Below are 16443 nucleotides of genomic sequence, written 5' to 3'. Positions count from 1 at the left end.
CTAGGATCTGAGTCCAGTTTCCTGCAGAAAGGCAGAAGTTATCGCTCACAGATATGTGCGTATGTTTATATATTTAAGGTTGCGATATAACGAAGAAAAAGTTATTGAAAAGAGCAAATCTTCGATGGAAGACCGTCTGGTTAGGGTTGAAACACTGGCTACAACCAAAATTTATTAGGAGCTGACGCGTTTCGAGGCCACCTTCGTCTCTATGAAGTGAACATATTCGATAGAAGTTTGGTTGAGAAAGCAAGAGTTTAAATCAAGTAAAAATGCGAACCAAGTATACCTTAGGCTGAAAAATCGTCAACCTAAAGAAAACACACCCAAGGCTCGGCGTCGTACCAATTGCTGAATTAAATGAAGAATTTTAAGAAAATAATGAAAAAGCCCAACCCTGTTAGGCTAACGTACCGCAACCGAAGCACGGTGCTAAGCAATAGAAGCACAAAATTGACTTTAATGGAGGTAGTTGTTGCGGTGTAGACTATCGAATCCTCGCAGGAGCTTCAATTGTGTCATATGACACATTCGAGACACGGGGAATGATAATCGCCCTGTGGAACCACTCGCGATTTTCACTTCACACATCCACGCTTTGCGTTCAGTGGCCCGACGGTTAAATATACTCGCTGCAAATCACCCGAAGTCATATAACCGAATGGCGCGGACAAACAGGCTTTGTGACGTGTTTTTTTTTTTTTTTTTTTTTTTTTTTTTGTCAAGAAGTTGCTTGGAGGAGCCAGCGGCCTTGGTTCGCCGTTGTTGCAAAGTGACACAGGCCATTCACATATATGCAGAGGGGAGCCTTCTTGAAATTATAAATTGTAGTACACTATAGACCTTTGCATCGGCGGGCGGGAAGGATGACGCCTCTTTACTGGGTCGTTGGAAACCGGTTTTTCAAAAGTCCAGAGAGGAGGCTTTTCGAATCTCCCTCGCCCGATAAAAAGGCCTATACGATAACCTGGAAACGCTGCAGATGACATCAGTGGGGAAAAGAAGAAGATTTCCTGTTGGCGCCGCATCTGAAGAAACAAAACAACTCGGACGCGAAAACATGGGCTCTTAATTTTGGTTGGTGACAATATTTCAAAGCATTAAACACACCTTACCAGTAAATGGCTGAAACAGCAAAACCATGCCACGGTCTGCCAGCACATTCTTCTGGTCAGCAGGTGTATGATCGCCGAGGTCAACAAAGCCTTCGATGTCGCCTTAATTGAAAAAGAAACCCAGAAGCAACACTGCTTAATGTCCAAACATATTTCAACACAGATCAGAATATATATATATATATATATATATATATATATATATATATATATATATATATATATATATATATATATACATATATATATATATATATATATATATATATATACTTTCTTTTATCACCTTTTTCGCGCCAGAACGAGCTCCAGGAATATTCCAGTGTATTCTTTTATCACTTCTCTAGATCTATGTTGGGGAGTGGCAAATCTTTCCTACTTTTGTTAGCAGAAATTCAGCCTAGTTTTTGTTCAGTGAACTGACGTTTGTATCGCTCACGCACGCTGACCTCCCCTGAAATGTAGACGTAAAAGCCTCCTTTCCGGCTGTTTGTGGGCGCATACCTGTAATCTGTGTAGACATGCTTAGCAAAACTCCTCATTTTCCGTATATGGCACAGAGCATTCCAAGAATCTAATAAAAACTTTACTCACCAACTGACTTCACACTTAGGCTCTCCGATAGCTTTAATTCGTCAATGATGAGGCCACCATGACGACTGTAAACATCCATGGTCTTCGTCTTTTCGTTTAAGGCATTGGAGACTTTAGCGCTGAGGCCAAAACCACCTTTGAAACGCTTCAGGTACTTTTGAAGGCAAGTTCGCCCTGGTAGGATCATAATGGCTTCTCTTCGGAGGTGCTCATATAACTTCGGACTTCGCATCCTCAACAACATACATTCTAGAATCCATTCGTCGTCGTATCGCATGCCTTTATGCGACTTTCGTCGTGCAGCCAGGAAACAATTTTTTACAGCCAGCTGTTGCTTTGTGGGAAGGGACTTAATTTTGCTGTCAATGTTTTTTCACAAAGAGCCTCATTTTGTTCTTTCATGTGAGCCACTTGCATCATTGCGCCTGCCAACTTTTTCTTAGTCCTTGATAGAATTCGAGATATGTTCTTTGATTCTTTCTTTTCATCAGACTTCCTCGCAATTTCACTTTCCCTTCTCTTTGTCTGCATGCTTGGTTTTGAGCCAGAATTCTCAGGTACTTGCAGAAAGCACAGGGCTCTCCATCGGATTTTACTGATAGCAAACACTTCTCAGAAAAAATCATGCCCCTGTAGGAAGTGTACTTTCCAGAAGCAGGCTTTATGCCGCATCTACCACAAAGAGCTGTCAATGAAACTTCCTCGATCAAGGATTCGGCCTCTTCGCATGTCATGACAATTTGTTCTGACTTCTTTCTTCCCCTCAGGTAAACCGTTGCCACTGATTGTCCATCAGGTGAAGGTCTTTCAAACACTACCATTTTTTCCGTGAAAATGATGGCGAAATTATTTTCTTCGGCTTCACAGTAGGCGTAAGCCAATGATTCCGCGGGAAACGTTGGTACTCTCATCCAAGTTATTGGAATAGATATGTTGAGGAATGGGTGCATGCTCTCGCTGGTAATTGGAGGGGGTTGTTCAGCAGCAGCAGCGCTTGCTACTTCAGGACTACAAAGTTTGGAGCAATTTTCATTCATTTCACCTCCATTGGCGGGCCGAGACTCTTCAAGGATCACTGGTTCGGCACTCCCAATGGCTGAACTCAACTCGGAGGTTTCTGGCTCACCACGCCTGCAACGCTTTGCTGGAGGCTCTTTCTCGCACAGATTTCTACTTTTCCTTTTTGCTGGCGATTTGCGCGCAAGATGTTTAGGGTAATCCGGGAATATAGTAGGTATGGCGTCGGGCTTCAGACGTGGTTTATCGCGAGGAAGCTCATTTGTAACGCCGTTCACGGTGACACGGAACACGCGCTCAATATAGTCGCTCTCAAAATGTTTCTCGCACACCACAGCCATTGACGATAACTTTCTGTCTTTTCTTTTGAGGCGGAGTTCCCATTCTGCGAGCCGCGTAGCATCAGATGGTGCAGTAAACATTGAAACTCTCTCCTTGTTCGACCGGAGACCGCTTTTGCAGAAAGGCACAAAGCAAGCCTTCTCTTTGAACTGCTGCTTTGGTTTCGACATATTTCCGTGCAGACAAAACTACAATCAAGAACTCATTTTGTTCTTCGTAGATATGATGAAAAAAAAAAAAAAAAAACAGCGCCCAAAGGCGCACACAGCGCACGCACACAACGGATTCAGTCACACCGAAATTGCTACAAGAACACACGGAACGACTCCCATATGCAGTTCCCCACTCACAAAAACGCTGCACTTCCGTGAAAAAAAGAGCACCAGATTCAGCTTGAACCGAGTTGAAAACCCATATGCACACCAACAGACTGGCTTCTGAAACGAAAAAACCGCCTCGTCTGCTCCTGTGGTACGATGATGATCGATGATGATTATGATTATGTGGCAATCCCTTTGCATCGGGGGGGGGGGGGGGGGGCGCACGATGTGCATCCTAGCCGTTTACATGACATAAGTCTTAGCATATACACACACACAGCCACACACAGACCACTTAAACACAGTCGGGGGGTGCGTTCGCTGGAGTCACCGAGTTCGCCTTCGGCTTGCGCTGCTGAGTCGACCCCCACCACTGTCGGTCGGCTTTTTGTTGCCGCCACCGCCGCGTGCGGAGTGTCAGAGGCGGCAAAACCCAGCGCCTGCAGTAGGGTGGTGCCCTCTGGGTGTCGCGGTGCCAATTGCGGGCAGTGGAGGACCAGATGCTCTATGTTCTCCTGCTCCCCACCGCACGTTTGACAGCGTCCCGCCTGAACCACCGGAGACTTGTCGAACCTCTGCCGGTACAACAGAGTGCGCAGCGGCCCAGTACGCGCCTCGAGGAAAAGAGCGCTCCCACTGCCGTTGTCATACAGCTTCTCCGGGGCCGGGGCGGTCTTGTGTGTGCGGTAGAGAAGCAGTGTTGACTTCGCGCACATTGCTGCGCGCCACTGCTCCGTCTCCTCTTTTCGGACGCGCTCCTGTACCTCCCTGGACCACTTCCGCTCGCTTGCTTCCTGCACTGGCTGCCTCAGGAGGCCAAACTTGCGGCTCAGCGTGTGTAGGCGCGCAGTCCAAGTTGTGCGGATACCTTTGAGACACAGGTAGCGGAATATTCGGCGTGCCCACCTGCAGTCGGGCATAGTCCTCAGGCGGCCCTCATAGGCAAGCTTACTGCGCGCCTCGCGTGCCTCAAACGAAGAACAGCCGAGTTCGCCCTGTATGGCCTCGACTGCAACTCGGCCATGGCAGCCCAGTGCCACTCTGCCCACTTCACGCTGGCCACGTTCCAACCATGATCGGGTTTTGACCGATAAGCAGAGAACAGCATTTGCAAAAGTTAATGCGGGCACATGAACAGCTTTCCATAGTTCGCGGACCAGCATATACCTATTGCAGCCCCACAGGCAGCGTCGGCGTAACATGTTGCCCGCCCTGCGGCTGGACTGCCGAACGTGTTCTTCGTGGGCCTCCAAAGGCACAGGCGCCGATCCAATGAGTACACCTAGGTACCGGTACTCGGTAGCCCGGGGTATGGTGTCACCGTTGGGCAGGGTCACCTCAGCCCCACTGGGCGGGCTCGAGAATTGCAGCACTGCGGACTTCCTGGCGTTGAATTGCAGGCCCAGTCGGTGCACACAGGTGGCGGCCAGGGTGACCAGTTGCTGGAGGGTGTCCACATTCTCTGCAGCAGCACCAGGTCGTCGGCGTATGCAAGGCCTGGCAGAACCCACACTTCCGGCATTCCCTCATACATATGGGGAAACGGGAAGCCCAGCCCTGACTCGAGCCGGGTTTGCTCAAGGCTTGCAACATAAAGCGCATATAGGAGCGGTGAGAGTGGGCAGCCCTGTTTGAGGCCCCTCGTAACGGGCACGGGCTCCGAGCGGGCGCCACCAAAGCAGGCCACAACCGTGTTCTCGGAGTACAGCCGGCGCAGTAGGTTTATCCACACCGGTGGCATTTCCAGCTCTCCCAGACGATGGAACAATGGCTCATGGGGGACGCTATCGTATGCCTTGGCGACGTCCAGGAAGCAGCCCACCAGGCCCCGAGCTTCTTTTCGAGCAATTTCCATCGTCTGGCTAAGCACAAAGAGGTTGTCCTCTAGGCGTCGTCCTGGGCGGAATCCATTCTGAAGTTACAAGCAGCGCCCTCTGCCGCTATGAACTGGCTTTCATTGCAAATGGCGCCACCCTCGCCCATAGGGAAGCGCTGCCGGACGGCACACTAGCCAGTATATTCTAGGCACTATACTACACCGTTGTATTTCCATAGGTAGTGACGTCAGTAGTTAATGATGTTAGCGATGTGTCTCGATCCTCAAGAACGAGAATTTAGGCTACCTTTGCAAGCAAATTAAAATATATTTCAAAAGTTTTTTTTTCAATATTACAAACACTTTTTCCAACATATTAGGCTTTGAACCCGCAACCTTTGCTAATTTTACACAGATTATAATCGTGGTTTGTGCAGCCGATAGTGTTTCTCTTTTAATTAGAGCTGTTCGTGGCATGTTGATAGTGGCTTCAATGCAAAAGAAAAATAGGTAATTTTGCAACGGCTAGAAAAATTTGGTGCTTATTGATTAATTGGTTGATTTTATAGGAAGGGAAAGGCGCGGTAACTGTCTCACTTGTTTTCTGTGGACACCTCAACCGCGCCGTAAGGTAAGGGAGGATTGATGCTGATTGATTGATTTATAGGAAGGGAAAGGCGCGGTAACTGTCTCACTTGTTTTCTGTGGACACCTCAACCGCGCCGTAAGGGAAGGAAGGAAGGTGGGAGTGAAAGTGGAAAGAGAGAAAGAGGAGCCGTAGTGGAGGGCTACGGAGTAATTTCGACCACCTGGGGATCTTTAACGTGCGCTGACATCGCACAGCACACGGACGCCTCTTCGTTTCGCCTCCATCGAAACGCAGCCGCCGAGGTCGGGTTCGAACCCGGGTACTCCGGCACAGTAAGGTAAGGGAGGAAGGTGGGAGTGAAAGTATAAAGAGAGAAAGAGGGGCTGTTGTGGCTGTAGGAAGAAGGAAAAGAAAATGCACGGGCCTGCTACTGGCTCCGTAGCTGAGCCACCTCCGCTGCCTCGTGCAGACAGAAGAGAAAATAGAGAAGGAAGAGGGAGGGAAAGACGCGCGCCGCAACAACGGCCGTCGTTCATCACCGAAACGATGGCGGGTGCAATGACGGCCTACAACAGATAAAAATTCTCTCGTTGTTGAAAACCTTTATTTCCACCGAGAAGAAGCTCCGTTTCGGACTCCCCGGCACGCAGGCCTGATGGAGCCTTACTCAGGAGCCTCGCGAACTAAGGTCTGGTGAATATGCATTGTTGCTTCACGGCCTCAGCCGCCACGCGGATGGCTTGCTGCTGCTGAGCGGGGTCCTCGCTTCGCAGCAGGGTCTCCAAGGCGTCTCTATATTTTCTTTAGCTCCTGGGCTGTTGTTACATTCCCAAATAATATGATCTAGAGTGCCCCATCTCCCACATGTTATGCAATGTAGATCCTTTTCATCTTTTGAAATTGTTGCATATACCCAAAAGAGACTAATATGATTGCCCCCTTGTAGTCTCCTCCATGCAATTGCCTCCCCGTTTCCGAGGGAACGGTCTGGCGGCGGATAGACCCTTCTGCTTTGTTTATAGTGCTCTGTAACCTCTTTATACGAGATTAGGCTATCTTTTATATCCATGCAAGAGGGCTGCTCGGCAGCCGCCCGTTGATAGAGAGCTCGGGCAAACTCGTGAGCAGCCTCATTCCCTGCGATGGATTCATGTGCTGGTATCCATATAATTTTCACGTTGCGCTCAAGCGGCCTCGATTCGAGGACTCGTTTAGCTTCTTCTGATATTCTTCCCTTCCCAAAATTCCTGACCGCATTTTTGCTATCGCATAGTATTAATTTAGCCTTGGTACCGACACAAGCGAGCGCTACTGCCAATTCCTCCCCCGCGTTGGCGTCTCTCGTGCGGCTTGAAGCCGATACTACAGGTGCTCCTGTTCCGTCGACTACTGCGGATACGGCTGCTCCTTGCCGTCCACACGCAGCATCTACGTAGGCCACTTGTTCTGCTGGTTGTTCTTCCATTCTTTTCTAGAGTGCCCCATCTCCCACGCAGCATCTACGTAGGCCACTTGTTCTGCTGGTTGTTCTTCCATTCTTTTCTCGTAGGCTCTGGCTCTATGCCCGCGCCTCTCTTTGTTATATTCGGGGTGCACATTTTTTGGCATAGGCAGGACGCGTATCCTGGCTCTTCTCTTCCGGGATATCCACTGTCTTATGAGCAGTGCATCCCGTTTGGATGTCTATCCATTCTAGTATTTTTCTTCCTGTTTCAGATTGGCTAAGTCGCTCCAGCTGAGCTTTTGTGTGGTTTAAGAAGAGTGCTTTGTTGGCATTTTTTATTCATGAACGAAACGAAGAAACAGCGCTAACAGATAGGACGAGTGGAAAGGCGCGAGGCAGACACATGCGTTTTTTTTTGTGTGTGTGTTTTATGTTTGATGCGTGCGTATTATGACGGTAATCTGTCATCTTAAGTATGGTGGTTGGTGTCAAATATCAAGCAGTCCAAGCCCAATGGTCCACAAATATCCGGCGGATATTCCATTAAAACCCGATCGTGCGCACTACGCTTGGATGATCATAGAATATCTTCCGGATGTCCAATGAGTACCTGCTCTTTGAGGTTCGCAATCGGGGCCTAACACAGGCACTGTGTCTGACTTATGATCTGCGCATCTAATATTTCTTTTGGCGTATAGGGAATGCAGGATAAAATGAGTGTAGTCATGGTTGTACGTATCGGTAATCAAGGCGCCCCAGCGTCTTGAGTATAGTAGCCTCTATGGACGCCATAATGCATGACTTCGGATTAATTTCGACCACCTAGGCATCCTTAACGTGCGCGGACACCCCACAGTACGAGAGAGCTTTGAGTATCGCTTCCGTTGAAACGTTGGCCCCGCAGACGAATAGAATCTGCGTCATCGGGCTGCAGTTCACCAGCACGACGCCAAACCACTGAGTCATCGCGGCACTTTTGCTATATTTATCGACAGGGTACCTCTGAAGGTGTGTAGTACATGGATACGTCTGTAAGTATAAAGATGTCTTTCTAACGCACTTGCTGCGAAATGGCGGTGCATACGAAAACAAGAACTTTGTGGCGCAGAATGACGAGGTTATTTTTTTTCCCAGTCATCAACGACTCTTTTAGCACGGCGAAAGAAAGAAAAAGAAAACGGTCTAGTGGTAATTGCTTTATAATTCACTTGTAATGGAATGGTATATATTGTTATCATAATATAAAACGTTGAAATCAAAGCATTTTCAAGTTTTCTCGTTGTTTTGACCGTCGTAGTCGACTTCAGTCGTGGTGCTGCCATCGTTAACGCTTTGGAGAGGGAACTCGACGAAGTTCGTTTCACGGTCCGAGTCCGTTACGGCGCCCCCATTGTCGTCGGAGTCCGCAATCAGGCTCTGCGATAGATAGCGCGCAGAGGTGTTTGTAAATACGCGTGTATAATTGCATATAATGTGCTGATCATTCCGCATTGCCTGTTGAGTGCCTTGTATACATTACTGCTTGTTCTTTGCGAATAAAATTGAAAAGAGTGTTTCTGGTTCGCGTCTTTTTTTATAAACTCGGGTGGTGGTTGCTGCAATGAATGTTGTATCCTTGCTGTAAAACAAGCTTTAATTGATTTATATTTTTCTTTTTCTCGTCCTCCAAGAAACTGAAATGGCTGGGCTGTGAATGCCTCTCCAGAAGTGAAATCTTAAACCAATTGAGTGCCACTTTTTCCAACCCGAAAAAAGGCTGACAAGCAAATTGTAGACTGCTCAGCATAGTCCTGAATAATCAGAATCTACGCTTTTATTGTCATCATGATGGCGAGTACAGTCTAGCATCGTTCAACGACATTGTAGACGGCCCATTACAGCACCCAGCATCGCCAACATTAGTAACCGCATAAGAGCCCAGCGAGCGCTTAGTTATCCACTGAAAAACTAGGAGATCCCCCTCTCATTTATAGAGTAACTAATTAGTGAGACATTTCATAGCACGACTACGTTAAACCATATCCGCTCAACATGTACTCGATCCGCAAAAACAACAACAACAGCAAAAACATGACGCAAACACGGCATTGACAGCAAGGGAAACTCTTGCCGGTGGGACACGGGAACTACTTGTAGCGTAGCGTACGGCATTTTATAGGTCATGTGCATAAAGCAACAGGTTCCAACAGTAATTAGCTTGTCTTATATCAGTGCTTAGGGAAATGCAAGAAACGTTAGGCGCAACAGCATCCAGCCAGTGAGGTGGCGAGAAACAGCAAAAAATACTTTCAGGAATACTTTGTCAGGGACAAAAACGGACAATATTCCTGACAAGCAAGGACAAAAACGCGGCAGGCGTTTTTGTCATCGGCCAGACTGCAGTACAATAAAAAGGTTTTCAGACTGCAAGTACTCTCTCCTGTGGGAAAACATGTTAGAAAGTTGTCTTTGCACTGAGAGCCTCAAGGTTCAGCTGCGCGAATCGTCTTACTGAATAAAAGCTAAACCTTTTTTCCCTCCTTTTTTTCGGCATTGAGATGTCGATTGAAAAAACGAATCGACAAATATGAGATAAAGCGAGATGGTAATGTTGAGCAGACACTAATCCGAGTTGTAAAGAACAAGCGCGCATACAAGTTCATGTTGTAGTCGGTGCAATAGAAGAAAAAAGCAGCAAGTGCCCTTCAAATGAGGCCCTTCAGCCGTTGACGCTGACCGATTTTTATGCTTTCACGGTTAATCACATTGCACCTGGCATCATGGCATCGCAAAACTGTGGCATATATACTAAGTGATTAACTGCAAATCAACCATGCGCGTGTAGCCCGGTCGGTCTTAAAAACTACGCCGTCACCACACCCTAGGTTTAAGAAATACGTGACGGAAAAATATTCTCGATATTCCGTATTAAAAATGTGACGCAGCCATGTTTTTGGCAGCGAATTCAGGGCGGCGCTATACCATTTCTTTTCTCATTTGGCCTCCATCTGCTAATCGAGTAGGCGGCTTCAGGTAATATCTCCTTTGCATGAGCTTAACGAATAAATGAACAATACAAGGTTCAAACAGTGAAATTAAAATGACAAAGCTGGTTAAGAACTCATATAATAATATCAAGGTTCTATTTACCGCATTGCGAGCAGCTTCTTCTCTCTGAACTTGTGTGATTGTCAGGGCGCAACACAAAACAAGTAAATTCAGATGCGTAAAGAATGATAACATTTATAGCTTGGTGATATCTATACACAGCGGAGGCGAAATGGCGCTGAGCGATATCAGAGTGGAGTTATTAAGCTGGTAGTTACTATATTTCAGTTTCTAGACCCCTACCCTAAACGCAGATTAAAAGTATTAACTTCCATGTAATGTTATGTGCGAACAAGCAGGACATCATTTCGCGCTTTAAAGACGATATTTCGGAGTGGTTGAAAATGACGACACTTCTCCAAAGTATTTAACATTCCTCTTGCTGCGCAGAGTTGCACACTATAGGGCTACCTTTTCTTTTAGGTAGGCCACCTGAGTATTCGATGTTATTCGTTTGCGCAAAATATTATCTAAGGTTATGATTACATGCGGAATGAGTTAACAAAGTGTTTTTAATGGATATGAATAAGTTTACCGTAGCCTCTCCGGAGCCGTTTGCGGAGATAGCTGACCGAGTATCTCTCTGCAAGACAGAAATAAAACAACGAAGTAGTACGACCCACACGGAACGCGGTCATATTTTTCCCTGTTCACACAGAAAATTTAGAGCTATCCTAGAATTAGTTAACTTTTTGCAAATCGCGACCGAGGGGGTGCGTACTGATGCGTTGCATAAGCAGAGGCGCTATTATTATTTAGTAACTGTATAGATAACTCATTCTCTCTATAAACCCCTCTGGAGAGGGTTAATCTTTCATCAGAGCAATATTTTTCCTCCACACAGTCCCGAGAAAATATTTGAGAAAACGGCATTGGATAAAGGGGAACAGCTTTAATTAACTCTATAGTAATTGCACTGAAAGCCGGTAGCCCTATGACCAGATCAGAAGAGTGCAAATATGCATGCTCCTGTTTTCTTTTTCCAGATTCCAGGCATTGAGATAATTGCGCTCACGGTATGGGAACGATCAGGAAATACTTCGGAAAACGTACGTCACGACCTCACAATCTCTGACGTGCAATAGTCAGGAGAACACCTTGAGCCACACAGCTAAGATCTCGTCCTTAACCTCCAGTTATGCATGTTTCGCAGCTCGCGCTTAAGAGGAAACATTTCCATTTTCCTTTGTTTTGGCATTTAAACTAACACTGCTCATTTAGAATACAGTGCTCACAGCAAGCGTAAGAGCTTCGAAACAGGAGCTCCGAATTACGTCCAATCATGTTACAAATATGCACGTGCAGAGAGGTACAGAGGATGGAACACACATTTCTACTTTTTAAACGTTTTCATGCTACTACTCTAGCACATACATTGATGTAACTAAGTGAGAGGTCTTTTGGAGGAGAGCGGGGGTTGAAAACAGAGTGTACTGTTACTGCTGCAGTTCTGACTCTGTGGGGACCAACAGCGGTGCCGTTGCACGTTACAGCCGCGTGTTCAGACTGAGGCCATAATGGCGCTGGTCTTTTGTAACAGTTCTGGGAATGGGACACCCTATGGTCTATGATGATGTAAAATAGAATCCCATTTCAGTCTCCTGCAACATAAGTGCGACCTAAAACTGCACGAAAATTATAATTACACGGTAACGCGTGCAAATGTAGCGGCTAGCAGATGCGAAAAATGATTGAAAATTCTGCTGATTCCTATTCTAATGCGATTTATAGCAATAACATGCACGCTGTTGCATGCATAATATAGAGTAATGGTGCGTTAAAGGGACGAATTTACATGACGCAACAAAAATTGAATATTCTGTAAAGTGCTCACGGGCCTCCCTAGATGGAAAAAAATACTCAGATTGTAAATTGGTGCCGCGGTAAGGGAAAGTAGTTCAGCAATTAGTGGTCCATGTGCATTGTACTTACGAATTCTTCAGCGTCCTCAACAAGTGTTTTGCTGGAACATCGAAAAAACAGCAACACCGAAAAGCGTGTTATCCAGGATAGCAAAAAATCCCAAAGCAGTCATTCACTAAACCAACTGCGTAGCAGCCCCAAGTGGGCTGCCGTTTGAAATCACCCGAAGAGGCTATAACTCTTTGGTACACGAGATTACAACAGTGTCCTTGTACAGGAACAGAAACGGTCAGCGTCCGACCGGCGCCTATGTAAGCTCTTGTCTTTACATCGTATGCAGAAGCAGAGAAATGGCGCGCACACATCTTATGGAGTGCCCCTCTGGGAAATCTGGGGAGAACCGGAGCCTCAACGTAGCACAACGTGATACATGCGGCGTTAAATGTTTCCGGAACACGTGAGTCGGCCCGAATGAAGTTATTGCGGTGTTGTATTTTCCCACGGCCCGAAAATTGCGTGCCATGCCACTGTGCTACAGTGAAGCTTGCTCATTTCAGTGCGAAAGGAGTCTCGGATGCCAGATCCGAGCAACGATCTTTGATCTTGTGTGCCTTAGTACTGACTGACTCGCCAGATCGTGACGTAAAAGACATGCTCAAGCGCGGATAATTAAAAAAGAGCTTTCAAATCATATCATCGGTCTAAACAGGTCAAACACTGTTAATTTTTTTGTCTCATGTGTCATGCAATGGCTGAGGCGAAATGATACCTTTTTGAGATTAGCGCATCTCTCAAGGTTTCAATGCAAGGTGTACACTTCGTCGCTCTCCTTGTCGATTCGTGCTGATATACGATGCGCCACTTATATATCTGCACCGTATAGCATTCTGCCAATTATGCTTACTATTATTATTATTATTCTTATTTTGCTGTCATCTCAGCTCTCATTAACTGATTGACTGTAATATGCGGATAGAAGGAAGCACCTCACGGAAAGTGCGTGCGCAATTTTATCCCGAAGGAAGAACACGGACATCCAGACTTGCAACAAGCATTACGATGCGTTGAACGATGTACATAAGCGGTGAATGCCGCAGCTCGCATCTTTTTTTGAAGTTCTGCGTGCTCGAAGCTATTACTGTCATCGCAGCAGTAGATGACGAAGGTCCCACTCCGAAACCAGGTCGTTAAAGGGACACTGCAGCACTCTTTGCAAAAATCGAAATTTCAGCAGAAACCCAAAGTTTTTAGTGATGCGAACTCAAATATCAGATTGAAATTAGGCTGAAGAAATCAGAAATAGCCTTTTTTCAACATAAATACGCAGCCCGCGTGACGGGGCTCACCGCAGGTCACACCACCGCCTGTGCTTGGCCAAGACGTCGCGTGACGACCTTCTGAGGACGGGGGAAGCTGCCGATGCGGTTCCTTCGCTGCGCTGTGTGCTGGTCGCAGCTCTCTTGGGCTTTGTGAATGTCATTATGGCACGCTATTTCCACTCGAATGATCATCGGGATTTTCATCGCATGTATCTGTACGAGATGCGCCCACAAATGATGCGCAGCACTTTCGTTGTGGGGAGCGTAGGTTTAATATGAAATATTACTTTGGTTAGATTAAGGCATTTTGAAAAGTAGCGTGTGTCATTAGTAGCAGAAACTACATGGCCCTGAGCGAAACCTCGGCACGCATATGCCTTGAAAGGAAGGGCAGAGAACAATGCACTAGCCGAGTACCTCCGCCCGAAAAGTGATTTCAGTGAAAAAAGGGCCCAAGGCGCGATGTACCAAATCCTGCGTTGAGTGCCAGACGTCGCACCTTGTGGAAACGGCGAATTTTGTGGAAAGATCGAGTGAAGAAGCACAAAGCTGCCGCGAGACAAAGGAACCTTGAGCGAAGCGCAGTTTCCGAGCTTTGCGATGCATGAGAGGCATTAGCGGAGCCATTATGATGGATACACATCGCAGGATGCTGCTTGGGTCATGGAAAATTTGGCAGACGTAGAGAACATTTCCCTTTTATCGCACACTCCCAATATACGTTTAGTGAATTGACGGCTGACGTATATTGAAAGCCAAGTTGCAGCTCCCCGACACACACATACCTTTATAAGAAAACCATGTTCTGAAATGTGTTTTCTCATAACAGCCTCGTCATTTTCATTTCTAATTTAATTTGCATCCCCAAACAAGGCAGGACTATATAAAATGACGAGGCAGCAACGAGTGCATAATCACAACTACTTCGATGACTTCTTGCTTGTACACATTGAGGAAATCTCGCTTTTTACGCTCCATGCTTAAACACAAGTAGCACCGAAACATTGTAATAACGTTATTTATTTGAGTCAAACGTTAATACAATATTGTTAATGTCATTTTTTCTTAAGGTTATATTAACATTATATATACGTTTATATTCAAACAGTTGGGGGATCGAACTCCGCAGTTAGTAGTTGCATGCGGCGCCCACAGGAAACCCCGCGATCGTGTGGCGCGGTCGCAGTGCAGATGACGCGCAAGCAGTATACGTCTAGTTTTGCGCTGCCTTGGAGATTAATTAAGAACTGCGTCAGTAGAAATAAACTTCGCGGAATGAATAACAGGCGAAGCTTGAGCGTCCCTCTGATTCTGTTTTGACGAGTGAGCCAATGAGAAGACTCAGCACACGGTATCAAAAGGCTATGAGGGAGTGTGCTTGCAAATAAACGTTTTCTTTAGTGGCAGACTTGGTGGAAATGCCTTGCTTGTTAAAAGATCTAGCCGTCCGGTGAACTGGTGTGTTTATGTTCGGGTCACAAGACATACCGTGATAGCATTTGAGCGATGGAGACCTTCTCGGTCGTTTTAGATAAGACGAAACGCGAGGGGCACCGTCACAACGAGAGGTGATAACCGTAAGAGCTTCGCCTGACCGAACAGAAGTATTAATGGCCGATATCGCCTCCAGGTAGAACCAACAAGCGAAGAACTCGAGCACGCGGTTCAGCTTTGTCGCTTTTTTTTTTTTTTTTTTTTTTTTTTAGTCTGAGCGAGTTAACATCAGGAAGGAAGGAAAGCGTAGCAGGGGGCGGCAGAAAGTTAGGTTGGCGGATGAGATTAAGAAGTTTGCAGGGGTCAAGTGGATGCAGCTAGCACAGAACCGGGTTAAGTGGAGAAATATGGGAGAGGCCTTCGCCCTGCAGTGGGTATAATCAGGCTGATGATGATGACGATGAGTTAACATATTTAGTGGTGAGCATATAAGCAGCACCCCTCTCTGAATCCCTATAACCTACAAGAATGCCCATTTTCAGTGAGCCCAAGGGTTCACTCCTAAGAAACACCGTATGGCTTGTAATGCATTCTCCGTGTTCTAAACCTGAAATTGACATGAATTTTCGTTTCACCCTCTGCAACGATAAGGACTACCACGAAGGGGCGCCACTGCACGGCATATAAGCCGATCCCCTGGCCTGTAAACTTTTGTCGAAGACTGTGCGTCCCTCTCGCGGTCACCGCAAAAGCTGCAAATTGATCTCGCACACGTTTAACCAGTGTACGCATCTCATGCCGACGCCTTCAAGCGTGCATTTCTCCATTTATTTATTTACGAATGGAGGCAACCAGACATCATAAATACATAAATACACAAATACACAACAGATTTGATTTTGGTTTGATTTTTATTTCACCAGCACAACTGAGGGATTCCAACAGAGATCAGATAAAACATCATCATTCGGCTTAAGGCTAGTGTCTACCATAAATCAATAACGCGGTCATCCTTACACTTCCTACGAGTACCAATTTGCAAAATAACGGCTTGAGGGGCTAGTTGGTGCTGCATCGTATTCAGATATGTGGCGCAACAAACACAAACACAAGAGAAGATACACAAGATACACAAGAGAAGATACTCTGCTGCTGGAACTTTCTGCACACATGCCCGTGACAATGTTTAATACGCGCACACGAATATATAGAACATTAGCACTGATTCTGCGCAATATCTTTTCGCAAGCGCTCACTAAAACTTGCCACGTCACGGTCAACGAAGGTATATGTGTCTTCATCACTGCCAACTTTTTTTTTTTAGTGGCAGCTGGCGCAGTTCGTCAAAAATCTCTTTCTTCATCGCGCAAGTTGTGCAGGACGCATGCACCCATGATAGTAAGAACGCGTTGCTTGATGACTGCAGATCGACAAGATACAACCGTCTGAAACTCTGCTTCAGCAATTCAAAGGTATTCTCGACTACAACTCTTTTGCGGCGAA

The 16443-nt window shown here is 46.3% G+C and overlaps 1 pseudogene; it reads right to left on the bottom strand.

The window, feature by feature from the left end:
- Positions 1-5281, bottom strand: LOC146195146 (uncharacterized; annotated as a pseudogene).
- Positions 5282-16443: the final 11162 nt, after the last annotated feature.

This window comes from Amblyomma maculatum, chromosome 3, assembly GCF_055883805.1.
Source record: "Amblyomma maculatum isolate TAMU_Amacu chromosome 3, ASM5588380v1, whole genome shotgun sequence".
Classification (NCBI taxonomy): domain Eukaryota; kingdom Metazoa; phylum Arthropoda; class Arachnida; order Ixodida; family Ixodidae; genus Amblyomma; species Amblyomma maculatum.
Note: the sequence above shows the minus strand (reverse complement) of the source record. Positions and strands in the feature narration are given on the sequence as shown.